This window comes from Theropithecus gelada, chromosome 8 (genome assembly GCF_003255815.1).
Source record: "Theropithecus gelada isolate Dixy chromosome 8, Tgel_1.0, whole genome shotgun sequence".
NCBI lineage: Eukaryota > Metazoa > Chordata > Mammalia > Primates > Cercopithecidae > Theropithecus > Theropithecus gelada.
The window spans coordinates 41171917-41197641 of NC_037676.1; the positions used below are offsets into that span (position 1 = coordinate 41171917).

General features: G+C 47.7%; 1 protein-coding gene and 1 non-coding gene across 5 annotated transcripts in view; both read right to left on the minus strand.

Annotated features, from left to right (window-relative positions):
* PLAT (plasminogen activator, tissue type) overlaps positions 1 to 7037 on the minus strand; it is a 32414-nt gene extending 25377 nt beyond the window's left edge. For 3 of the 4 annotated variants that reach the window (XM_025393228.1, XM_025393229.1, XM_025393226.1), the window contains exon 1: positions 6805 to 7037. The gene's annotated coding sequence lies outside the window, so the exon portion shown is untranslated. Of the gene's footprint in view, positions 1 to 5921; positions 5926 to 6804 lie in introns of all 4 variants that reach the window. The other variant, XM_025393227.1, reaches the window with a different exon arrangement.
* Positions 7038 to 25362: 18325 nt separating this feature from the next.
* On the minus strand, positions 25363 to 25464 carry LOC112630903. Its single transcript, XR_003121026.1, has one exon. It is a non-coding gene; the product is annotated as a small nucleolar RNA U13 (small nucleolar RNA).
* Between the last annotated feature and the right edge of the window lie 261 nt (positions 25465 to 25725).

Genomic DNA, 25725 nt, shown 5'->3' on the forward strand with positions numbered 1-25725 from the left:
TGCACGGCAGGAACGACCTGCACCTACTGTCACGAACATCCTTCTTCAGCAAAAGCACTGAGGCTTCCAGCTTCTCCCTGGAACAGCTTGAAGCTGCTGATGCAGAGGAGATGCCATGCTCCATGGGGTCCTCAGGGATCCCTGTTAATCCTGAATCCTGCTTCCTAGATCATCTGACCACCTGTGTTAGTCTATAACCAATTCTCTGCAGTTGACGTAGAATTTTGTGCCTTCATCTGTGTTCGTAGAACAGTATCAGCAGGAACCATTATTTCCTAAATACAGGGTGGTGTCTTTAATCTGGTTTTTAATCTGCTTTTTTATTTGCCTTTCCCACACCAGGCATGCAGAGGCCACTGTGGACTCCCAGCAGAAGGCAGAACTAGCCGCTGAGATGAGACAGCTGGGACATCAGGCCATCTCTATTGATAAGGCCCATCTGACCAGGCCACACCATGAAAGTCAGAGGCATCACATGAGAGAAATAAGTAAATTGGAGCTTCCCAGAAAAAAACCCGTCCCTTTCTCTCAGTAGCCCAGGTGGTAGACACTGGCTCTTGCTACAACAAGATAAAATACAACAAGTTTCTCTTTTCGGTGAACATGACAGAAAGAGAATAACCAGCAGAAATCAAGTTGACCAGTAGTCTCTCTTTCTTATTTATTTATTTATTTTGAGACAGGGTCTTGCCCTGTCACCCAGACTGGAGTGCAGTGGCGTGATCACAACTCACTGCAGTCTCAACTTCCCGGACTCAAGTGATCCTCCCACCTCAGCTTCTCAAGTAACTGGGACTACAGGTGCATGCCACCATGTCCGGCTAATTTTTTTTTTTTTCATTTTTTTGTAGAGACAGTCTCGCTAGGTTTGGGACCCAGGTTGGTCTCAAACTCCTTGGCTCAAGCAACCCGCCCACCTTGGGCTCCCAAAGTGCTGGGATTACAGGCAGGAGCTGCGCGCCTGGCCTCTGTTAGCTCATCCATACTGGGTTACCAGGTTTAGCATCCCCTACCAGTCCCCGTCCCCTGCCTTCTGGAGACTCAGCTAAAATAAAACTGCCCACATCAAGAGTCTCATCTATGGGACTGGAGAAGCTACAGGGGTGTCCTCCTCCGAGCACCTACCAGACCCCCACCTCTCCCCCGCAGGTCTCAAGCACCCATGTGAGCTGCTTCTCTGTTAAGCACTCACAGACAATGATCTACCCGTGCTATCTATTCACCATCAACGTGTATGGGGCACCAGCTGTGCCCTGGCACAGGCTCTGGCCATGCAAAGACACAGCTCTTATCCTGAAAGAGCTCATAGTTAGGAAGGGGCCTGATGAATAACTAGACACTCAGGGTGCAGCAGAGCAGTGCCATACCACGCAGCAGGCGGGGGATGGGGGTAGGCTTGGAGTGGAATGTGGGGGAGGGTGTCCATCCCAGGCTTGCTGAGGTGGGGGTGGTCAGGCAGGCTTTCTGGAATGCATAACACAGAAGCTGTTCCGGGAACACATGAAGGAGTTAGGCAGACAGCGAAGGGGTCTGCTCCCGACAGAGCACATCCCCACAGCTTAGGCCTGGGCCACAGCAAGCACAGAGCCCCTACCCATCAGCACAGGCCCTGACAGCAGGCAAAGGTGAGAGTCGCCCACGGGCTCTCCTGCCAGGGTGTCCTAGGAGGACGTGTGCTTTGGAATCTCTGAGTGTTCTAAGGATCTAGGGGCCTTTGGAGGAATCCAGCATGGATTCTCTAATGCCTAACTATATGTTAATGGAATATTTGTGACTACATAATAAACACAAAAGGCTCTCAATACATAGGTCTCCTGGTATCCGGGTTCAGCCTAGCCCGGAAGTGATCACTTCAGAGGCTCCAGGTGGAATCAGATCTTCTGATCAATCCTCAAAAAACTTCCCCCAGCCACTGGTGCGTGTGTCAGGAGCATCATGTGGCCACCCATGCGCGTCGGCTGGGCCTGTTGGCCAAGTCGTTGCTGGGTCTTGGCCATTGGTGTGTGCAATTCACAGTGGGGCAGCTGCTGCAGACACCCGGTCATGTAACTTGTATAGGAAGAACAGCTGGCTAGCATTCCCTGGCAGTCATGATCAGCACCACAACTCAGGCAAAGTTGAGTTCAAAAATGTTTCCAAAACACTTGCTGTGTGCCCAGCACCTGTTTCATCTTCACTCTGTCACAGGTGTTATTTTTCAGTGGATCAAGAATTGGGTTTATCTGTCCCTCTATCCCATTCTACAGAAGTTTCCCAAGTGGCATAAATAGAAAATATTTTTTGAATATATAATATGCAAAATATCACTAAGAGGGGCTGGGCACAGTGGCTCTTGCCTGCAATCCCAGCACTTTGTGAAGCCATGGCAAGAGGGTCGCTTGAGGCCAGGAGTTTGAGACCAGCCTGGGCAACAAAGCAAAACCCTGCTTCTACAAAAAAAATTTTGTAATTAGCTGGATGTGGCAGCATGCGCCTGTAGTCCTAGCTACTTGGGAGGCTGAGATGGAGGATCACTTGAGCCCAGGAGTTTGAAGGTTCAGTGACCTGTGATCACGCTGCTGCACTCCAGCCTGGGTGATGGAGTCAGACCTTGTCTCTAAATATATATATATACACACACACACATATACAAACACATATTGCTAAGAGAATGTGCTGTCTTTATATGTAAGTAGAAAACAGCCACTATCAAAAGACCATGTGGCTTGACTTAGGGTTGGAGCAGAGTGGATGAGCTTTAAATTTCTTTCTAGCTCTAATTTTCTTTGAGTCTAAATCATCCTCACTCTTTTACCTGGTTTGATGTGAGACCCACCATATGGTTTTGTGAGCTGGCTGACTAGGATGAGGTTTATAGCCTGACACTATGGACAGAAATTTTCTCCCGTACATACGAAAGAAATGGCCCCAAGAAGGAATGAGCAGAATGCACTGGTCCCTCATTGTCCGTCCCAACAGTCTCGTCAAGGCAGAAGCGGAAGTCACTCAGAGAAAGTAAAAAATGTATTTTGAGACTGCAGATGCGTAATGCCAAATAATCAAAGGAAAACCTGTCTGGGCGTGGTGGCTCACGCCTGTAATCCCAATACTTTGGGAAGCCAAGGCAGGCAGATCACTTAGGGTCAGGTGTTCAAGACCAGCCTGGCCAACATGGTGAAAACTTAGCCCGGTGTGATGGCGGGCACCTGCAATCCTAGCTATTCAGGAGGCAGAGGCGGGAGAATCGCTTGAACCCAGGAGGCAAAGGCTGCGGTGAGCCAAGATCGTGCCACTGCACCCCAGCCTGGGTGACCAAGTGAGACTCTGTCTCAAAAAAAAAAGAAAAGAAACATTGGCCGGGCATGGTGGCTCATGCCTGTAATCCCAGCACTTTGGAGGAGGAGGGCATCACAAGGTCAGGAGTTTGAGACCAGCCTGATCAACATGGTGAAAACTCATCTCTACTAAAAATACAAAAATTAGCCGGGCGTGGTGGCATATGCCTGTAATCCCAGCTGCTCAGGAGGCTGAGGCAGGAAAATTGCTTGAACCATGGAGGTGGAGGTTGCAGTGAGCCGAGATCATGCCACTGCACTCCAACCTGGGCGACAGAGCAAGACTCCATCTCAAAATAAATAAATAAATAAATAAATAAAAATAAAAGGAAAACTTGGCATTTCAACTAAAAACCTAAAGTTGTCCTCACCACCAGATACTCAGTATCACAGAGAAGTAGAAGGATTTTGAATTCCAAGGGGAGCTACATTCACCACCATTGTTTATCAGCCATGTTGCCCCCTCAGCCGTAGGATTGAGAATAATCTTTACATACTCTTTGGAAATCCTGAAGCCAGCACTACTTTTTCCAAATGGAGGAACCCAGCAAAAGGCCCTCTTAGGCTGCTATAAAACCCCGGAGAATGGCGCAAACCCGGGAGGCGGAGCTTGCAGTGAGCTGAGATCCGGCCACTGCACTCCAGCCTGGGCGACAGAGCTAGACTCTGTCTCAAAAAAAAAATAAAAATAAAAATAAAAACCCTTGACCAAAAAAACACCTGTTGGCAGAAGAGTAATAGGCCTCGCCTGAGCTACACAGTAAGTTTTCCCAAATGTGCTTTAGTCCTGGCTACTCACTTACCAAAAAGAAGAAAAAGAAAAACAAAAAAAAAAGAAAGAAAGAAAAAAAGAAAAGCCTTAGATGGTAATGGTGGCTTCAAGTGACACTACCAAGGTATGAAAGGAAAATAAATCTCAAGACCCCCAAATCACTAAGCCAAAGGGAAAAGCCAAGCAGGGAACTGCATGAGGCAAACCTGCCTCCCATTTTATTCCTACATAAGACAGCTACAAAGATAAAAAGCTACATACCTCCGTCACAATTTACCCACAAGGAAACTCCTTGTGGACTTCAAGATCTGTACCCTAAAACAGGTCTGCTGAACTTCACCTTGGCAATGCAAATGGGTGCAGGACAAAGGACAGAACTCAAAGTCATCCCTCTGCTCACCTGAGACAAACACATGTCTGATTGCTTCCTCTGCCCTATTGTTTTTGTAAAAATGAAGATTCAGGCCAGGCATGGTGGCTCATGCCTGTAATCCCAGCACTTCAGGAGGCTGAGGTGGGTGGATCACCTGAGATCAGGAGTTCAAGACCAGTCTGGTCAACATGGTGAAACCCTGTCTCTACTAAAAACACAAAAATTAGCCGGGTGTGGTGGCAGGCGCCTGTAATCCCAGCTACTCAGGAGGCTGAGGCAGGAGAATCACTTAAACCTGGGAAGTGGAGGTTGCACTAGCCAGGATTACGCCATTGCACTCTAGCCTGGGCAACAAGAGTGAAACTCCGTCTCGGAAAAAAAAAAAAGTAGATTCACTGAGCCAACTAAGGCATAAGTGACTCTTCCTCTGCCCCCCCCTCACCTGTAAATTGTGTATTCAGTGAAAGGCTGACAAAGACGCAGAAGAATGATATCTTCTCTTCTCTACCTATGACCTGGAAGCTCCTACTTCCAGTTGTCCTGCCTTTCCAGACCGAACCGGTGCACACTTTACATGCATTGATTGATGTCTCATGTCTCCCTGAAATGTATGAAACCAAGCCGCACCTTGGCCACCTTGGACACACGTCCTCAGGACCTCCGGAGGCTGTGTCACAGGTGTGTTCTTAACACTGGCAAAATAAACTTTCTAAATTGACAGACCTGTCTCAGTTACTTTTGGGTTGACAAAGGAATGCCTGGGCTGTTTGTTGAAATCCTTTGAAATCTACTGGCCACTGACTCTGCTCGGCAATGTCAGGCCCTGGGGGAAATCAAAGCCTCAGTGAACTCAAAAACCAACAAAGGGGAACTGCTATTCCCAGCTACTCCCTGGCTGCCTGGACTGTCCCAGGTCTGTGATGAAGCAGGGGGAGCCACAGACACTGGGAGAATCCGATGCAAGCCATCGTGAAATAAACCGAGCTGGTCTTGGGGAGTTGGGCAGAGAAGGAGCACTTTGGAGACAGGGCAGCTTTCATTTGCTCCTGAGATTTTGATCTTGGGCTTTATCATTTGATCCAGAGCTTGGAGGCTGGTGTCTTTGAGAACATTTTAGGTGGAATAAATGGGTGGGCAGGATGGAGCTATTCATATCTCAATACTCACGGTGTCCCTGCCAGTGCTGGAGTCCGACTCTGCCTGCACAGGAAGCACGCACCCAGCAGCTCAAGCTGACCATGGTGGATTGATTCTAGATCCCAGAATGAGTGTTCTTGCCACAGCAAGTACTGCTAGGAAGTCACCTTTGAGGGAACTCCACCTGACAATGGTATTTGCAGGACCGCTTCCTGGGATTGCAATGCACACACATACACACACACACGACATTTTTTTTGTCATCAAGCAGCTACAGGAGACCACCATATTATTCCCAATTGGCCGCCAAATGCATCCTTGTTACCACACTTCTTTGAGCTTGAGTTTGTCATTAGTTACCTGGGACCTCGGCATGTTTTCCTCTTCCCTCCCTCCCTTCCTCTCTCCCTCCCTGTGAGGTTAAGAAAATAAAGATAATAACAGTGAAAATCTAGAGAACCCCACATGCTTTCTGCAGAGTGCTTTAGGAATAAAAGACATTGATGTTAGTTTTTTCCCCTGTAATTAAAATGTCCTTTAAGGAGGACTACACGCTTGACTGATGCACCCTGGGCAAAAAGCCAGAGGGCCAAACTGACCTGTGGAGACTTGTGGAGGTGGCACCTAGGGAGGAGATCAGAGGCATTTCTCTACCCCACGGGGTAATGTGGGGCGCGAAAGCCACCTGCTTCCCTCTCCCAGCACCTAGCGAATAGTGCTCTGGAAGTAAGGCCCCTCTGCTCCATCCACAGCCTCAGTTCCTTCCTGGGAGTTCATCGGGGGAGGGAGGAAACTGGGGGACCCCAGAGGGCCCTCGCAGCTGTCACAGCCACGTGTCCCAAGGCAGCCGATTTTCCTTTTATTGCCTGCTCATCTTGAGGTGCTCCCACAGCCTATTTGGGGCATTTCAGTATCGTTCTTTTCACCTTCCCCCTTACTCTGCCAGCAGAGGCTCCTCCAATGAATGCAAACTCCCTAGTCTCCCTTCCCCTGACTCCCTCTCACCTCCAAAACACTCCAGCCTATCCCAATCACATGCAAATGCAAACAGACATCTCCCCTCTGGAGTGGATTCTAGCGGATCCTCTAGTTGCCTGAATTACAAAGTTGGTCCGTTGGTTAAAGCATTCCTTCACTGGCTCAGCTTGCTGGAAAGACTTTTAAGAGACAGAAGAGGAGACAGACCCCAACACAGAAACCCGACCTACCGCGGCTTGCTCCTTGCCTTTCCTCGCAGAGGTTTTCTCTCCAGCCCTGGACTCCTGTAGGGTCTCAGCTCTGAGCTCCCTGAACAGCTCCAGCCTCCTTTAAGTTTCCAGGCAGGGGGTGGGGTCGGTGGCCCCGGCTGGGCGGGTTTCTGTGTGGCGGGAGGATGCTCAGTGGACAGGGCCATGAGGGAGCTGGGGCGGGCCTGTTTTTATAAAGCAGGGGGAGGAAGTTCACGGTGGAAGCAGCACAGCCCATCCTGGCTTCAGGCCAGGCTGATTATTCACAGCCCTGATGTCATCGAATCGCAGGAATTTGGAAGTGGGACGGGATCTTAAGATTCATCTTCCTTTAGAGTCTTAGTGTCCAAGACTTAAAAGGGACTTTCAGGACCCTGTGATGACAAGAAGTGTTTATAATTCTAAAGGCACCAGGCTGGGGCTGGGAGTGGGATGTCTTCTGGAATCTGTGGCTGTAGCTCTGGCCTCTCAGGACATGAGAGGTTAAGATTGGAACACTTTGTGTGGTGGCGGGAGCTCAGGGGGGTAGCCACTGAGAAGGCAGGACTAGCCTCTGGCTCACCTGCGGTGGGAGGTGCCCCCATGGGGATTTGCTCCAGTAGGCATCTCAGGCCCAGCTCTGTAATTTTAGGGAGAATCTTTCTCTTCCCTGTAAAGTGCAGGGCTGCAGTAGGTGGCCTCTGGGGAGTTTCTGACTCCAGCATCCCCTCGAGTGGGCCCAGGGAATATACACAGGGCCTTGGGGCCAACATGCCTGAAATTCGATCAAAGCCATCAGCCCTTAAGCCCACAGAAGCCTTTCAGTGTTTGCTTGTAAAATGCCCCTGGAAATAGACAAGCCATTTCCCTTGCTGACACCTTTTCAGATGACTAAGAAATAAAAGCCCTGTGGTGTAGGGGAAAGTCTTAGGTTTAAATCTGGCTGTGCCAGTAACTGGGGTATGACCTCAGTCAAGGTTTTCAACTATGCTGAGCTCTGGCTTTTGCATCTGCAGGTCACGTGAGGATCAGAGAGAAGCCATGCATGTCAGGTCCCTGGCACATCATGGGGCTCAGCAGGAGCATCTATCATCATTGGTTCATGTCTGGCTGAGACCAGACCTTTTAAAAATTAGAGAGAGGTGAAAGAAAGAATGCAGGGAGGGAAGAGAAGTTTGGCAGAGGAAATTGCGGGACGACCAACTATCCAGGAGAGGCCAGATTTCATACATTCTGATCCTAAATATACTCATATGTGTCAAACCATGAGTGCTGAGTTTGAAGTTGAAAGGCACCTAACTGCTTTTCACATTGCTTTCAAACTGCTTTTCCACATTTTTATCAAGCTGCAACCCTGCTGATGGTCATTGTAGAAAAGGGGCACTGGGGGTGGGTCGCCTGCTGAGCGTGGGAGGTAGACCTCCCATGAGCGGCAGCAACTGTGGGTCTGTCTGGTGGGCACGGGGCTGCTTTGCTGCAATGTGGTCTAAGATGGTGAGATGGTCTAAGATGGTGAGGTGGTCTAAGATGGTGAGGTGGTCTAAGATGGTGAGATGGTCTAAGATGGTCAGGTGGTCTAAGATGGTGAGGAGGGAGGCTTTTTTGGGGGGTGGGGCATTGTGGTTCAGCAGGGAGTGCTGGTCAGGAGGACTCTCATTTGAACTCTTGAGAGGATGGTTTTCCACTGAATGGTTGCACTTAAATACTGGAACCCGAACCTCTATGGAAAACAACATGGAGATTTCCCAAGTAACTAAAAATAGGACATCTATTTGACCCAGCAATCCCACTACTGAGTATCTATTAAAAAAAAAAAAAGAATTCATTACATCAAAAAGACACCTGCACTCATGTGTTTATCACACACAATTCATAACAGCACAATTCACAGTAGCAAAGGCACAGAATCAACCTAAGTGTCCATCAATGGAGGACTGGATAAAGAAAATGCACATATACACCAAGGAATATGACAAAGCCATAAAAAACAATAAAGTCTGTCTTTTGGAGCAACATGGATGAAACTGGAGGCCATTATCCTAACTGAAATAACTCAGGAACAGAAAGTGAACAACCACATGCATTCACTTATAAATAGGGGCTAAACAATGGGAGACTGAGAGGAGAGGGTTTGCAGATCATTAGCCGGGGCCCTGAGCTTTGCTGAAATATACCCGAATGATTAAGACCCAGTAATACCCTGCAGCCCTAGAAACTGGGGTATCTGTGTTCCTTCTGAATTGAGATCGGTTTCCCTTGGACAGATTCTGGAGAAGCCTGAGAATGCAGAAGTAGGAGTGGGCAGGCTGATAAGGTGACAGTGGGAGGCTTGATTTTAGTCAAGGGATCACGTCGAGGAAAAGAAAATAATAGAAAAAAGGGAAATAAATCTTGGTGACCTCACATCCTGGGAACATTTTATCAAAGTCCTTCGTTTTCAAAACAGAGAAATAAATCCAGGCCTAGATAACACAGATACAAAGTGGGCACAGGGAAACTGGATGGGGAATTGCTGCAGAGCTTTTCCCAGCCCAGCTGTTTCTGCAGCGGGCGCCTCCTCCGTGGAATGCATGAGTCATGCAGGTGGCAGGGGCAGAGAACAGGGGCTGCTCGGACCCTTCTCACTGGGGCAGGTGGCAGGATGGGCATTTGAAAGAGAGCCATGCTGAGACTCCTTTCAGCTGGGTAAGAAATGACGTGATGTCTCTGGAAACTCAGAGAAAGGAAAAGTAGGCAAGAAACTTATGACAAGCTGGTTTTGGACCAGAAGATGGACATTTTGTGTCTAAACTAAAATTTAATTTTGGTAGTCATCTGGTTTTCCAGGGGATGGGGTAAATGTCATGATGGATCTGAAATCGGTGTTATTGTGCACGCCTTGTCTGGGTCTCAATCTAGACCAGGAATCCCTGACCCCCGGGCCGTGGACTGGTATCTGTCCATGGCCTGTAAGGAACCAGGCTGCACAGCAGAAGGTGAGTGGCTGGAGAGCTAGTGAAGCGTCATCTGTGTTTACAGCCGCTCCCCATCGCTCGCATTACTGCCTGAGCTGCGCCTCCGGTGAGATCAGCAGTGGCACTAGAGTCTCATAGGAGTGCAAACCCTACTGTGAACTGCACATGCGAGGGATCTAGGTTGTGCACTTCTTATAAGAATCTAATGCCTGATGATCTGTCACTGTCTTCTATCACCCCCAGATGGGACTGTCTAGTTGTAAGAAAACAAGCTCAGGGCTCCCACTAATTCTACATTATGCTGAGTCATACCATTATTTCATTATATTTTACAATGTAATAATAATAGAAATAAAGTGCACAATAAATGTAATCCTCTTGAATCATCCCGAAACTATCTCCCCTCCCCCGTCCGTGGAAAAACTATCTTCTACAAAACTGGTCCCTGGTGCAAAAAAGGCTGAAGACCACTGATCTAGACTAGACTCCCATGGTGGTAACAGCACCAGTTGTGTGAATTCCACACAAACAACGAGAAACATAAAACAGGACAAGCTGAAGGCATGGGAAGAACTCTTACAAATCTTATTCTTGTTAAGAGCTGTTCACCAAACTGTAGCAGGAGGTCTTTATTCTTGCAACTCTTTGGTAAGTTTGAGATTGTTTCAAAATATTAAGTTAAAAATTGGATTATTCTCTTGGAGCAGTAATTTTTTGAATATTTAGCCTGCTGACATGCATTTTTAAATCCCCATACAAGATGATGATAGGTATTCAACATTGTTTTGACTATCTAAAAACTGAAAATAACTTAGATGTCAAAAAATAGGGGCCTAGTAGACTAGGACATGTTAGAATAGTGCAATATTGTGTAACCATTGGGATGACTGGTAACATAATTATACCGACATATCAAAATCAGTCATAAAATTGCCTTGCCCAAAAGAAGAAGAAAATAAATTTGTACATGAGCTGTGATATAAATAATGTAGGTCAGGCATTGTCACGCCCATAATCCCAGCCCTTTGGGAGGCTGAGGCAGGCAGACCACTTGAGGTCAGGAGTTCGAGACAAGCCTGGCCAACGTGGTGAAACCCCATTTCTACTAAAAATACAAAAATTAGCCAGTCATGGTGGCGGGCACCTGTAATTCCAGCTACTCGGGAAGCTGAGGCAAGAGAATCACTTGAACCTGGGAGGTGGAGGTTGCAGTGAGCCAAGATTGTGCAACAAAAGTGAGACTCCATCTCAAAAAAAAATAATAATGTAAACACTACATAGATATATGGATAGAGATTAGAAGAGAAAATGAGATGTTGGAGTACTGTCATTATTGGTGAACTGTTTTTCAGTTCCTTTAGTGATGCTTCTAAATGGCTTTCATAAAAGTAGACGTACTGGCTCCACACTGGGTGACCAGCCCAACACTCTCTCTCTGGCCCTGGAAGGGCCTGGTTGTTCATGGAAGCATGTCAGAAGAATAGGAATTTTCCTTATTCCTTATGATGGAGTATCCATGAGTTTATTCAAATTATTTTTGAACATATCTCATTTTCAATCAATTCTTTTGTGGAGTGAGTTGAGTTTCTTAGGTTGGTTTGCAGATTCTTCAACACAGAACTTTCTCTGCTCCTAAATCTACCTCTTTTGAGCCTCCTAACACATCCCACATCCCCAGCTATCAATCTTCAAATAAACACCCCCCCCCCAACCCTGCCCCGAGCTGGTGAATATGCAGACTACTGGAATGAGCCTGCGCCTGGAAGTCAAAAAGTTTCCTTTCTCTCCTCTGAGGTCAGTTGTGCGACTCTGGGCAAGTCCATTTGCCTTTGCTAAGCTATAGGTTCCTTGCGTTTCAGATAAGAGAAGTAAACTCACAGGATTATTATTTGACTCAAATAGGATACCATGGGAAGGAAAACGCTTTGGGACATGCTATTGGTGACTTAGTAAACTGTTTTTTTTTTTTTTTTTTTTTTTGTTTTTTTTTTTTTGAGACGGAGTCTTGCTCTGTGCCCCAGGCTGGAGTGCAGTGGCGCGATCTCGGCTCACTGCAAGCTCCGCCCCCCCGGGTTCACGCCATTCTCCTGCCTCAGCCTCCCAAGTAGCTGGGACTACAGGCGCCCACCACCTCGCCCGGCTAATTTTCTTGTATTTTTAGTAGAGACGGGGTTTCACCGTGTTAGCCAGGATGGTCTTGATCTCCTGACCTCGTGATCCGCCCGTCTCGGCCTCCCAAAGTGCTGGGATTACAGGCTTGAGCCACCGCGCCCGGCCAGTAAACTGTTTTATAAACATTTTTTGTAGCTTTGTTCTTTAGCTATATCCATCCTCAGAAGGAAACAACTTTGCAAGGGAAAGCCTCATACTCTTTTCTCAAAGATGAAGAAAGGAACTTTAAAGAGCCCCTGACTGAAATTTTCTCCAACTGTCTCCTAAGCAACATAAGTCACACACACGAAAAAAAACCAAGGCTACAAAGTTAAGAATTGGAGAATTCTCTCAGAGCAGCAATTTTTTTGACTATTTAGCTGATATGGTTTGGCTCTGTGTCCCCACCCAAATCTCACCTTTAACTGTAATCCCCATAATCCCTGCGTGTCAAGGGCAGGACCAGGTGGAGGTAATTGGATCATGGGGGCGGTTTTCCTCAAGCTGTTCTAGTGATAATGAGTGAGTCTCACGAGTTCTAGTGGTTTTATTATCGTCTGGCATTTCCCCTGCTTGTGCTCATTCTCTCTTCTGCCGCCCTGTGAAGAGGTGCCTTCCTCCATGATTGTAAGTTTCCTGATGGTCTGCCAGCCATGGGGAACTGAGTCCATTAAACCTCTTTTCTTTATAAATTATCCAGTCTCGGGTATTTCTTTACAGCAGCATGAGAACGGACTAATACATTAGCCGAGTAAAATACATTTTTAAAATTCCCATACAAGATAATGATAGGTCTACAACTTTGTTTTGACTGTCTAAAAACTGAAAAACAATAGTAGTTTAAACAAAAAACAATATCACTGCACTAAGTACAAGATAATAACAGGGGAAACTGCGGAGGGAAGAGAAGGGATAATAATATGGGAACTCTGTGCTTCCTGTTCAATTTTTCTGTAAACCCGAAACTGCTCTAAGGAATGTCTATTAATTTAAAAAATATTGACAAGATGCAGTGGTTAACATCTATAATCCAAGCACTTTGGGAGGCCAAGACAGGAGGGTTCGCTTGAGTCCAGAAGTTTGAGACCAGTCTGGGCAACAGAGCAAGACCCTGACTCTGAGAAAATATTTTTTAAAAGTCATTCAGGGCTTGAATCTGGGAGGTGGAGGTTACTGTGAGCTGAGATCGTGCCATTGCACTCCAGGCTGGGCAACAAGAGCGAAACTCCGTCTCAAAAAAAAAAAAAAAGAAGAAGAAGAAGAAGCCATTCAGGAGGCTGAGGCAGGCAGACCACTTTAGCCCAGGATCCCAGGGTTGCAGTGAGCTATGATCATGCCACTGCAGTACAGCCTGGGCAACAGAGCAAGACCCCAAACTCTAAAAATAAAAAAAAGAAAGTACTTGCAAATGAAAAATATTATCATTTCTAATATTATAAAATCATATCTATATTTATGTATGCATATTATACATAAGAATTTAATTTTATTTGCAGAAATATTTGGTCTGTGAGAACATTCACTGCCATCTGCTTATTTACATATCCGAGTATATCATAGCTAATGAATATAGGAATTTTATCACAGTCTTATAATTTTAAGGGTGTCTATGGTCAATCTGTTTGGTAAAATTGAGCTACTCTTTATTTAACTTAATTAATTTTGAGACAGGGTCTCACTCTGTTGCCCAGGCTGAAGTGCAGTGGCATGATCTTGGCTCACTGCAACCTCCACCTCCCCGGTTCAAGTGATTCTCTCACCTCAGTCTCCTGAGTAGCTGGGACTACAGGCACTACTTAGCCATGCCTGGCTAATTTTTTTTTTTTTTTGATAGAGACAGGGTTTCACCATGTCGGCCAGGCTGGTCTCGAACTCCTGAACTCAAGTTATCTGCCTGCCTCAGCCTCCTAAAGTGCTGAGATTACAGGCATGAACAACTGTGCCCAGCCTACTCCCTATTTTAAATGTGCAAACTCTGCAAAGTGGCTGTGCTGAGGCACTTCCAAATGCCACCCGGCTGGTACTGGAGTTCTGGTTTCTGCTCTATGGGTCCTTCTTCTTCTGGACCTGGTGCCACCAACCTTTGCAGCCTCCTATGGAGGATGGTGCTTGTTTCCTTTCAGCCTTTCTGGTCATTTCTTTTCTTGTTTTAAAATAACAACACCAGGTCAGGCGAGGTGGCTCACTCCTGTAATCCCAGCACTTTGGGAGGCCAAGGTGGGAGGATTCCTTGAGCCTAGCGGTTTGAGACCAGCTTGGGCAACATGGTGAGACCCCATCTCTACAAATAATTCAAAAATTAGGTGTGGTGGCACATGCCTGTAGTTCCAGCTACTTAGCTACTTAGGAGGCTGAGGTGGAAGGATCCCTTGAGCCTGAAAAGTTGAGGTTGCAGTGGGCTGTGATCGCATCACTGCACTCCAGCCTGGGAGACAGAGTGAAACCCTGTCTCTAAAACTAAAAAATAAATAAACAAACAAACAAATAACACTGAAAATAACCAAAACCAAGTCAATATGGATAACTCAATTCCTTCTGACCCCAGGGTGACTCCAGAGTCCCAGGCCATGGCTGCGTCTGGGGTGGGCTCCTTTGGGAGAGTGGCCAAAGCCCTACTCACCTCAGTAATGAGATCACTCAGACCTGGGGGCAGGCGCGTTCCAGGAGAGCATGGTGACTTCCGCAGCAGAGGCTCTTGCATCAGTTCTGGTCACCCACGGGAGACTGCATGTGCTCGGGGTGACAGGAACACCACTGTTTACGTGGGACCCACCTCCCGCCATGGCATCACAGGACTCACCGCCCCAGCCTCCTTCCTGAGTCAAGCATTTTTGTCCAGTGAATACAGCTTTGGTGCAGCTTTCCGTAGCTCCTCTCTCCTCCTCGCCAGGGGAAGTGACACATATTTTATAGAGCTGTTCTTTTGCTTCATTCTAACTGTACATTTTTTCCTCTGTGAGGAGTTTGCGCCAATCGAAATGAACTTGAGATCATTTTCCCCCCAGTCTGTCTTTATCTAGGGGCACACGGCTTCCTGTCTGATTTTAGTCACCGATTGGATTGATGGGCTTAATCACATTCCAAATGTCCGTTGTCCTATCTCCCTGTGTGTGCAGGACTGGCTCAGTCTGCAGCTTTTATTAGAAATCAACGGAAGCCACCAGAACACAGAGCCCTGAATGAGCACTATGGACCCGAATCATCCGACCTGAACTCCAATGTAGAAGAAAGCCCCTCTGTACGCACCTGCTGACCTGCCTGTCACCACTCTCACAGCTGTGCCGGGACAATGGCACAGACCCACCCATTCCAAAGTTACCATCTGATATGTGTGGGCTCATGCAGAAAGTATGCTATAATGTGAAGACATAAATCAGATGGAAAAACACATTGATGCCAACTTTTTTTTTTTTTCGAGACAGTCTTGCTCTGTCACCCTGGCTGGAGTGCAATGATGTGATCTCGGCTCACTGCAACCTCTGCCTCCTGAGTTCAAACGATTCTCCTGCCTCACCCTCCTGTGTAGCCCACTACCATGCCCGGCTAATTTTTGTGTTTTTAGTAGATATGGGGTTTCACCATATTGGCCATGCTGGTCTTGAACTCCTGACCTTAGGTGACCCACCCGCCTTGACCACCCAAAGTGCTGGGATACAGGCTTGAGCCACTGTGCCCAATGCCAACTTTTAAAAAATGCACACTCCCTCAAAGGGTTAACAGCACAGGAGAGGTTGTTGCTGAAGGTTTGCAAGGTAATTGCTCTGAAATCATATTAGAAACCAAAGCAGTAGGTGTGCTTCCCCAGTAGAGAGTGTTGACAGGGACTTGGGTTTAGAATAAGAAGGAAAAAGTTTCCAGCATGTCAATGGGCACGGTGGTAATGGTTCACAATGGGTCATTGAGTCTAGGCTGACAGAGGGCAAAGGGCTGAAAGATAGGGAGGTGTAGTGCTGAGGAGCTGTGGAGACTCCAGGAGCAGGAGGCAGGGAGCTGGGAGGGCCATCACACACAGCTGTCCCCCTTAACCACAAGGATGTGTTCCAAGATCCCAATGGATGCCTGAATCCATGAGTAGTACCAAGCACTATATATAAAATGCTCTTCCCTATACATCCATACTTAGGATCAAGGTTAATGTGGCTGGGTGCGGTGGCTCATGCCTGTAATCCCAGCACTTTGGGAGGCCGAGGCAAGTGGATCACTTGAGGTCAGGAGTTCGAGATCAGCCTGGGCAACATGGTAAAACCCTGTCTCTACTAAAAATAAAAAACTTAGCCGGGTGTGGTGGCGTGTACCTGTAGTCCCAGCTACTCAGAAGACTGAGGCATGAGAATAACTTGAATCCAAGAGGCGAAGACTGAAGTGAGCCGAGATCGTGCCATTGCACTCCAGCCTGGGCAACAGAGGGAGACCGTGTCTCAAAAAAAAATTAAAACAAACAAACAAACAAACAAAAATGGTTAATGTATAAATTAGGCGTGGCAACAGACTAACAACAACAACCAACAGTAAAATAGAACAATCATATCAAGGTACTATAATAAAAGTTATGTGACTGTGGTCTCTATATATATACCTCTTTCTCAACTTATTATAGTTCTGAGCTGGGCACGGTGTGGCTCACACCTGTAATCCCAGCACTTTGGGAGGTCAAGGTGAAGGATCGCTTGAAGCCAGGAGTTCAAGATCAGCCTGGGCAACATAGTGAGACCGACCTCATCTTTACAAAAAAATACAGAAAATTAGCCAGGCATGGTGGTTTGCGCCTGTGGTCCAGCTACTTGGGAGGCTGAGGTAAGACGATCTCTGCAGCCCAGGAGGTCAAGGCTGCAGTGAGTGCTATACCACGGGTAGTTACCCTGTGGAAAGTGAAACCACAGATAAGCCAGGGGGGGTCACTCTAACATGGAGCAGAGAAGGAAGCAGTGGTGGGGAAATGAAAGTATTCTGAGTCATCAAGGAAGGTGACAGTGATTCCTGATTCTGCATGGCGTGGCCCTCCAAGTCATCATACCACCACCACAATACCTCAAGGATGGTAAGGATTTGGAGAGAAGAGGGAGAGAGGAAGGAGAATCGAACAAGGAGAAGCAAGAGAATTCCCCAAGAGCCTGCCTTGCAGACCCCAGGTGGGCCTAAGGACCAACTTTGTAAGTGCATCGCCTTTCACAAAACTCCTTCATGCACACCACCACATCTGCTCTTCACGAGTGTCATATCCTGAGAAACAGACAGAGATGGTGTCATACCCAATGCACAGAACACGAAACCAAGGCCCAGAGAGGTCAGGTGACTTGCCTATGGCACAGGTTTGCTCATCGGTACATAAGGGAAACCAACAAGGCCAACCACAGTGGAATCTGGGTTCCAGCCAGGGCGCCATGCACAGAGACACTCCATGCCTTTGGGCCACCTGTCAGCCTCCCAGAAGGCAGCTCAAGTGAGGACGGAGTTTGTTGATGTTTTGTCTGCTGCGCTGCACGCAGAGCCCACACCAGAGGAGAAACACCGATGACAGCATGCTGGCCAGGAGGGATTGCGGTGGCAGTTGCATGTCCCGTGGCTTCCTGGAGCTCAGGCCACCCCTGCAGATGCTGTGGCCGGTCCCCAAGGCAGAGGGGGCAAGTGGGGCTCCTGTCTCCGCAGAACATTCCTGAGACTTTGCATGATATTTCCTCCTGCTTGCTCACTCATGATGGGAACAGAGAACCCTTCCTGAGTCCCACAACTGCTCCACGTCTCCTCTGGGGCCTTCTGTGCCCATCTCCCAGTTAGGAGCCCCCGGCTGAGCACAGGAACCATTGGTCTCAGTGGCTGCAGCCTCCTGGCCAGAGGGCAGGTGCCAATCCAGGAAGCTGCAGCTGCGGTGGCACTTTGCCCTCACAGCAGCCTCCACCCTGCGGGGCCAGGACAGGTGGCCCATTTTCCATCCCCACAGATGCCAAAGGCATCGCCTGGCCAGAGTCTTTAAGTTGTCCCTGCAGATGTTGGCAGCCTCCTGGCCTGCGCCCAGCCACTAGGATGTCAGAGCAGCAGGAGGTTGTGCTCCGGAAGGGCAGAGCTGTCCTGGCTGTGCCACAGGGCCAGGAGGGGAAGCCATTTTCCAGCTGAACGAGGCTGGAGGAGGCCAATGGGGGAACAGGCCCACACGTGGAACACATCTACCCAAAGGCCCTGGCATCCCGCATTAACATCAACATGATCCAGAGGTCAAACCACACCCGAGACCATCTGCCGTGAGCCACTGAGCAAGCCACTTCGCTTCTTGGACCGAGTTTCCGCATCTGTAAAATGGGAATGTGAGCGGGGCACAGTGGCTCCTGCCTATGACCCCAGCACTTTGAGAGGCTGAAGCAGAGGGATCACTTGAGCTCAGGAGTTTGAGACCAGCCTGAGCAACACAGTGAGATCTCATCTCTACAAAACATTTTAGAAAATTAGCCTGGCTTGGTGTCTGCCTGTGCTAACAGTGACTCGAGAGGCTGAGGGTGAGGTGGGAGGATTGTTTGCTTGAGTCCAGGAGGTCGAGGCTGCAGTGAGCCATGTTCATGTGACTGCACTCCAGGCTGGGTGACAGAGCAAGACCCTGTCTCTTAAATAAATAAATAAAACAAAATTAAATAAAATGGGAATGCACCTGACACTATCTACCCTAAAGGGGGTTTAGAGGATCAAAGGAGATTTTGTGCAACATTTCTATAATCAAGCATACATTAAATTATTATTCCCTAATAAGTAACTTTGTAAACTGCACAGACCAGAAAGGAGGATCGGGAGCAGAGAAGGTGGGAAGGAATGCAGCTACCTCTGCAGCTCTGCCTGGGAGCCCAGCTGCATGGGATGTTGTTCAGGCCGCCCTGGGGTCCTCCAGCTGTGCTAGTGGAAGCACTGGGGGTTTAGGGGGTCAACAGTGCAGGGAGCAAAGCACCCAGTGGCTGAACAGCACCATTTCCCTGAAGCACTCCTGCCTCCCCTAAAAAGCAAGTAGTGCCTGACTGCCAAATTCCTATAAACGATTCAAGGTAAAGGAATAAACAAAAATACATCTGAAGTGCTCCTATCCGGCAGCCAGGAGTTGGACAAAAAGTCAAACTCAAGTGTTTATTAATATATTAAGTCACCTACCCTCCCAAGCTGAAAGGAGAATGTGCTTCAGTGGATGGTCCAAACTTCCTCAGTGGTGACAGAAGACATCGAAGGACCAGGGCCCCCTGTTGGTGTGTGCTGGCACGCCCACCGCAGAGAACATTCTGGGAACCCAGGAACCTGCATTCTTATTTCCTGGTGGTTTCAGGTCCCTGGGAGAGGCTGTGTTCCTGAGAGTGACTGCCATTAGCAAACGCATGTCTCTGTGATTCTGTGTGGCTCTCTTGTGCCCCCAACAAGATTATCCAGCATGCAGGGGAGGCCTCTGGGGTCTGGCCTCTTGCTGTAACCAACCGTGACCACTGGCACTCCTGTTGTCAAGGTTTCAAACATTTCACCACCACGGGTTCCCTTGACCTGACTATAATTTTAAAAACAGGCCAGGTGTGGTGACTCCCGGCTACAATCCCAGAGCTTTGGGAGGCGAAGGTGGGAGGATTGCTTGAAGCCAGGAGTTTCAGACCAGCTTGGGCAACATAGCAAGACCCCATCTCTAAAAAAAAAAAAAAAATTTAAAAATTAGCCAGGCATGGTGGCAAACACCTGTAGTCTCAGCTACTCAGGAAGCTGAGGTAGGAGGATTGCTTGAGCCTGGAAGATTGAGGCTGCATTGAGCTATGATTGCTCCACTGCACTCCAGCCTGGGTGACAGAGCAAGACCATGTCTCTTGAAGAAAAAGGGTAGGGAGAGGCGCAGTGGCTCACTCCTGTAATCCCAGCACTTTGAGAGAGTGAGGCAGGAGAATTGCTTGAGCTCAGGAGTTTGAGGCCAGCCTGGGCAACATAGGGAGATCCCGTCTCTACAAAAAAAAAAAAAAAAAGTCTCAGCCAGTTTAATGTCATCATCACTTCCTAAGAAACTGATTTGATCGTTTGTCAAAATCTGACATTTATAAAATCTGACTGTATAACACTTCCTCGGACAGAACTTCTGCCAGGTTTCCCTGCTGTTCTCCTATCCCCAGAGTCCTCTCTCTGGTTCTAGGACGTCCTGGAAGCTGTCCTCAGGAGCACTGTGCCAGGAGGGGAATCTCTCCTGACGGAGCTTTTCCTAATCCAGAGAGGCTGCTTCACATCACAGTTTCACTCTGGTCTACTGATTAGGACCCAGGAAGCCTTGCTTCCATCAAACAGAACCTATGCCTCTAATTCAAGGCACAGGAGGGGCCCTCCCTCCCCTGGGAATGAGAAGGACAAAGATGAAAACACGCATATGATTATGTGCTCAGCCTTCTCCTCCTCAGTGCTGGGTTCTGCTAGGCCAGGTAGCGTGCTGCAGAAGCTAGTGACATTTGTTCTTGGCCCTCAGGACAAATGTCTCAGAAGTCTAGGGAAAGGAGACAGGGAAGTACTAGAGCTGGCGGGTGGAAACACTTTTCTGGGAAGGGCCGGGTGGTGAATAGTGTAGGCTGTACAGGCCGCATGATCTCTGTCGTAACTACACAATTGTGCCCTTGCAGTGTGAAAACAGCCAGGGATTCTATGCAATGAGTGTGGCTGTGTTCTAATAAAATGTTATTTCTAGGCCAGACACAGTGGCTCATGTCTGTAATCCCAGCATTTTGGGAGGCTGAGGCAGGTGGATCACTTGAGGTCAGAAGTTGGAGACCAGCCTGGCCAACATGGTGAAACCCCATCTCTACTAAAAATGCAAAAACTAGCCAGGAGTGCTGTCGCGTGCCTGTAATCCCAGCTACGCAGGAGGCTGAGAGAGGAGAATCACTTAAACCCGGGAGGCGGAGGTTACAGTTAGCTGAGATCGTGCCACTGCATTCCAGCCTGGGTGACAGAGTGAGAGGTTATTTACAAAATCGGGTGGTGATTTGGATTTAGTCCGTAGGCTGTTGTTTGCCACCTTACACTAGAGAGGAGACACACAGGACAGAAGCAGCTCAAAGGAGGGACTGGTCGCTTTTACCGAGCAGGGGGTTAGAATGGGACAGGCTTCGTAAGACAGGCATTGCTGTGCAGACCTGAATAAGGGAAGTAGGCATTTGCCAAGCAGGCTGGGGCGAGGGGCACTGCTGGAAAGGGGGGCATAGGTGGGAGCCCAAGCCCTGCAGCATGGCATCGTGGCGGCCATGGCAGTCTCAGCCCATCAGTGTGGCTGGAGTCGGGGGAGGTGAAAGCCAGAAATTAGGCTAGACAGGGAGGCGGGGCCAGCTCTGAGAGGCACTGTGAGCCACGCTAAGGGCTTTGGTCTTTATCCTCAGGGCAGGGAGAATAGGAACTAATGGAGCCTCTGGGTTTCATCGCTGTTCCAGATAGTTTACATAAATGATTAATGATCTCATTCATTCTCACGAAATTTGATGAGGTGGGTGTTACACATCCCATTTTGCAACAGCAACACTAGCTCAACGTTTACTGCTTTCCCTAAGTGGCAGAGTCCGGTCCAAACCAGATCCTCCAGGAGCTGGACCCCTGCTCTCTCCACAGTGCAGCCTCCAACGGAGCCTGAGACCCAGGACGCTTTTCCTCCCTCATCCTATTGCCAGGAACCACCCCCCTCCTCACCCCACCAGCAGGAAGGGTTCAGAGAATGCCACGATTTCCCAGAGTTGGACCCTGGAACCTAGGGTGGTACAGGGTGGGGACCTCAAGGCGTTGGCCACTCACCCCGGGAAGCTGCCTGGGGATGCAAAAGCCTGGCTCCCTTGGGGAGAAGGGAGTGGAGTGTTTGTCTGCTCTGCTCCCTTCATCCTGGCTGAGACCCACCCGGAGCCCACCCAAGGGGTCGTGGCTCCGCAGCTCTGTGACTGAGGTCACCAGGCGAGAGGAATTCCAGAGATTCCTGCTGAGGCATCAGCCCCAGCTCATCTCCTCTCTGCACCCAGTTTACTCGGTTGCTTAGTTGCAGAACATTTTGGTTCTTTTCATTCCACTCTCTGAAAGTTGGAGCCATTTGCAAGAACAGGTCCCTTTTCCTCTGTCATATGCACCAGGCATTTGGGGAATCCTCACCGAATATCTGTTGAGTTAAACAATTAATACTGAAGTGCATCATTTGTACAAATGCCTTTTATTTACTCCTTCACATTTACTCCACACCAAGCAAGACCTTCTGCCACCATTTTATAGAGATTTATCCTTAAAGAAGTCTGGCTCAGCCAAGTGTGGTGGCTTATACCTGTAATCCAGGCACTTTGGGAGGCCGAAGTGGGTGGGTCACCTGAGGTCATGAGTGTGAGACCAGCCTGGCCAATATGGCGAAACCCTGTCTTTACTAAAAATACAAAATTAGCCAGGCATGGTGGCAGGTGCCTGTAATCCCAGCTACTCGGGAGGCTGAGGCAGGAGAATCGCTTGAGCCCAGAAGGTGGATGTTGCAGTGAGCTGAGATAGCACCACTGCACTCCAGCCTGGGTGACAGACTGAGACTCTCTCTCTCTCTCTCTCTCTCTCTCTATATATATATATATATATATAATTTTAAAAACAGCAAAGAAATCTGGCTCCTTGCAACTCAAAGTGTGGACTTGGGACCAGCAGCAACTGGGAGCTTGTGAGAAATGCAGATTCCCGGGCTCCACCCCAGACCTGCTGAACTAGAAGCTTTATTACAAAAAGATCCTCCAGTGTTTCATGTGCACGTTAAGATCTGAGAAACAATGGAGACGTGACTTTGCACTTGTACCCTGAAATAATCACTAACCCCAATTCCATTCCTTTGATAACTTCTAAAGTGATATTCTTTATATATTCAGAATCAAGTTACATTCCGAGTTCAGAAAACATCATGAGCCCCTACAAATTTCCTCTTCCAAATTCTTCCCCTTGAGTGTACCTGTCCCATCCCTGTTTTTGGCAACAATAATGGTTTTAAGTAGGTAAGAAGGAAGTGAGTAGAAAAATGTTGAAATGACACATTTGAGGGTGACAGCCGAACACCTCGTCTCTGAAATTGCCACTCTGCGTAGGGTGTGTACATCCTGTGCCCTGTTAATTCATTCCTTTGCCAAGTCTTTAGCCATCTAAAGAGAAGATAAGGTGGTTTTTCCAAGGTCACGCACATAGCAGCAGGGATGGGGAGGGGAGAGGGACACGTAAGCCCAGAGGATGCCCTGGTTGTGCCAATGTCCCCGGAAAGACAGGAGAAACCCATGTGCCAGGCCAGTGCCCTCCCTTGCCGTGGCAGGCAGGATTTCTACATTTCTGGCTGCAGCAGCTGCTTCTTCATGGCCACTGCCTGTGGTGGAAGGAAGAATGCCAGCTCCCACATCAGACACCTGTTTTAAATCTTAGTTCCACAATTTACCAGTAGTGTGGCCTTCAGCGAGACACATGCTCTCTGAGCCTGTTCCGACAGGGACAATATTCACTTTGCAGAATAGCTCTGACGACTGAAGAAAACATGTCAGCTGGGCCTGCAGTGTTCAGCTTGTATTAGATGTTATTTCTCAGAGAGGTGCCCCTAGTCATCTCCCAACCACGTGTTGTACACATTGCCACCTCGTTCCACAACCTTCACTGACACTCTGCTACCTGTGGGAAAATGTGCAGACTCTAGAACTCAAGGCCTCCCCGATCTGGTCCCCATCTCACACTTCCAGCCTACTTCTATCCTACTTCTCCTTTAAATGAAGGTGTGCTAACAAATCTGATTTTCTTATTTCTAATTTACATAATTTTTTTTCTAGAAATATATAGACAAGTCCAATGGCGCAGGAATCCCCAACCTCCGGGCCATGGACTGGTGCCAGTCCATGGCCTGTTAGGAACCGGGCCACATAGCAGGAGGTGAGTGGCAGGCCAGCTAGCATTACCACCTGAGCTCTGCTTCCTGTCGGATCAGCAGCAGCATTAGATTCCCACAGGAGTGTGAGCCCTATTGTGAACTGCGCATGTGAGGAATCTAGGTTGTGTGTGTGCTCCTTATCAGAATCTAATGCCTGATGATCTGTCACTGTCTCCCATCACCCCTAGACGGAACTGTCTAGTTGCAGGAAAACAAGTGCAGGGCTCCCACTGATTCTACACATTATGCTGAGTCGTACCATTATTTCATTATATATTACAATGTAATAACAATAGAAATAAAGTGCATAATAAATGTAATCCTCTTATATCTTCCTGAAACCATGCCCCACAACCCTGGTTCATAGAAAAATTGTCTTCTACAAAACCAGTCCCTGGTGCCAAAAAGGTTGGAGAATTCTTCAACGGACTGTTAAGAGTGCTGGTTGAGACTAGGCTCAGTAGCTCACACCTGTAATCCTTTGGGAGGCTGAGGTGGGCGGATCGCTTGAAGTCAGGAGTTCAAGACCAGCCTGATCAAGATGGTGAAACCCCATCTCTACTAAAAATACAAAAATTAGCTGGGCATGGTGGCACATGTCTGTAGTCCCAGCTACTGGGGAGGCTGAGGCAGGAGAATCGCATGAACCCAGGAGGTGGAGGTTGCAGTGAGCAGAGATCACGTCACTGCACTTCAGCCTGGGCAACAGAGTGAAACTCCGTCTCAAAAAAAAAAAAAAAAAAGTGCTGGTTGATTATAGGACTTAAGCCACTTAATTGATGACTTCTCTTATGCCTGCTAGGGAATTTTGGTGTTTTTCTTCATGGACAAATAATATTCTAGGGAATTTTGGTGTTTTTCTTCATGGACAAATAATATTCCTTATTTCCAAATAGCTGTACCTCTTTTTTCTATTAAAATAATCCTAAGGTTATTATTGGTAAAAGCGTATTTAAAGTTTAACCCAAGTTCCATTTAAACAACTATGTCAAAGTGAAGTTGGCCTCTTCCACTATTAATAAATCTTCTCACTATTTTGCAACATAGATGACTTCATTCTGTTAACTGTTAACGTTAGTTATGGGATTTTAAACTGATAAGAGTTGGGTGTATAGTTCCAGTTAATTTTTTATGCTAACTATGTAACTTTTTGTCTTTGCTCACTTTTATTATTACTTTGTTATTTTCTTTTGTTGTTGCTGTTTTTTGTTTTGTTTTGTTTTGTTTTTGTTTTCTTGAGATGGAGTCTAACTCTGTCACCCAGGTCGGAGTACAGTGGCGCAATCTCAGCTCACTGCAACCTCTGCCTCCCAGGTTCAAGCGATTCTCCCGCCTCAGCCTCTCGAGTAGCTGGGATTACAGGCTCATGCCACCATGCCCGGCTAACTTTTGTATTCTTAGTAGAGATGGGGTTTCACCGTATTGGTCAGGCTGGTCCTGAACTCCTGACCTCAGGTGTTCCACCCACCTCGGCCTCCTAAAGTGTTGAGATTACAGGTGTGAGTCACCGCCCCCGGCCTACTTTGTTATTTTCATACAGCACTGTTTCTTTTTTTTCTTTTTAAAAATTTACATCACACAGGTAGTGTGCCGACATCTTGATAAGTTTTGAGGGAGGCACATCCACCCATGATCGTGAAAACTCAACCATCTGCTTATGAGCTACGAAAGGATTACGTAGCACTTCTTCTAGATTCCCAGTGTTGTTCATGTCAATGACTGAATATGAATATTTTGGGAAATGTTAAACACAATTTAATTAGACTTGGGAAAGGACTAGGGTGAATTCAGAGTAATCAGATGTCCCCAAAACTACCCCTAGTAAATTAGTTTCTTGGACTGAGCTATAATTTGATCATCGAAACCTTTTAGCATTCTTACCATGTTCTGACTCATGTCCTTTAGAAGTTCCAATAAAATGCATCATATTATGAA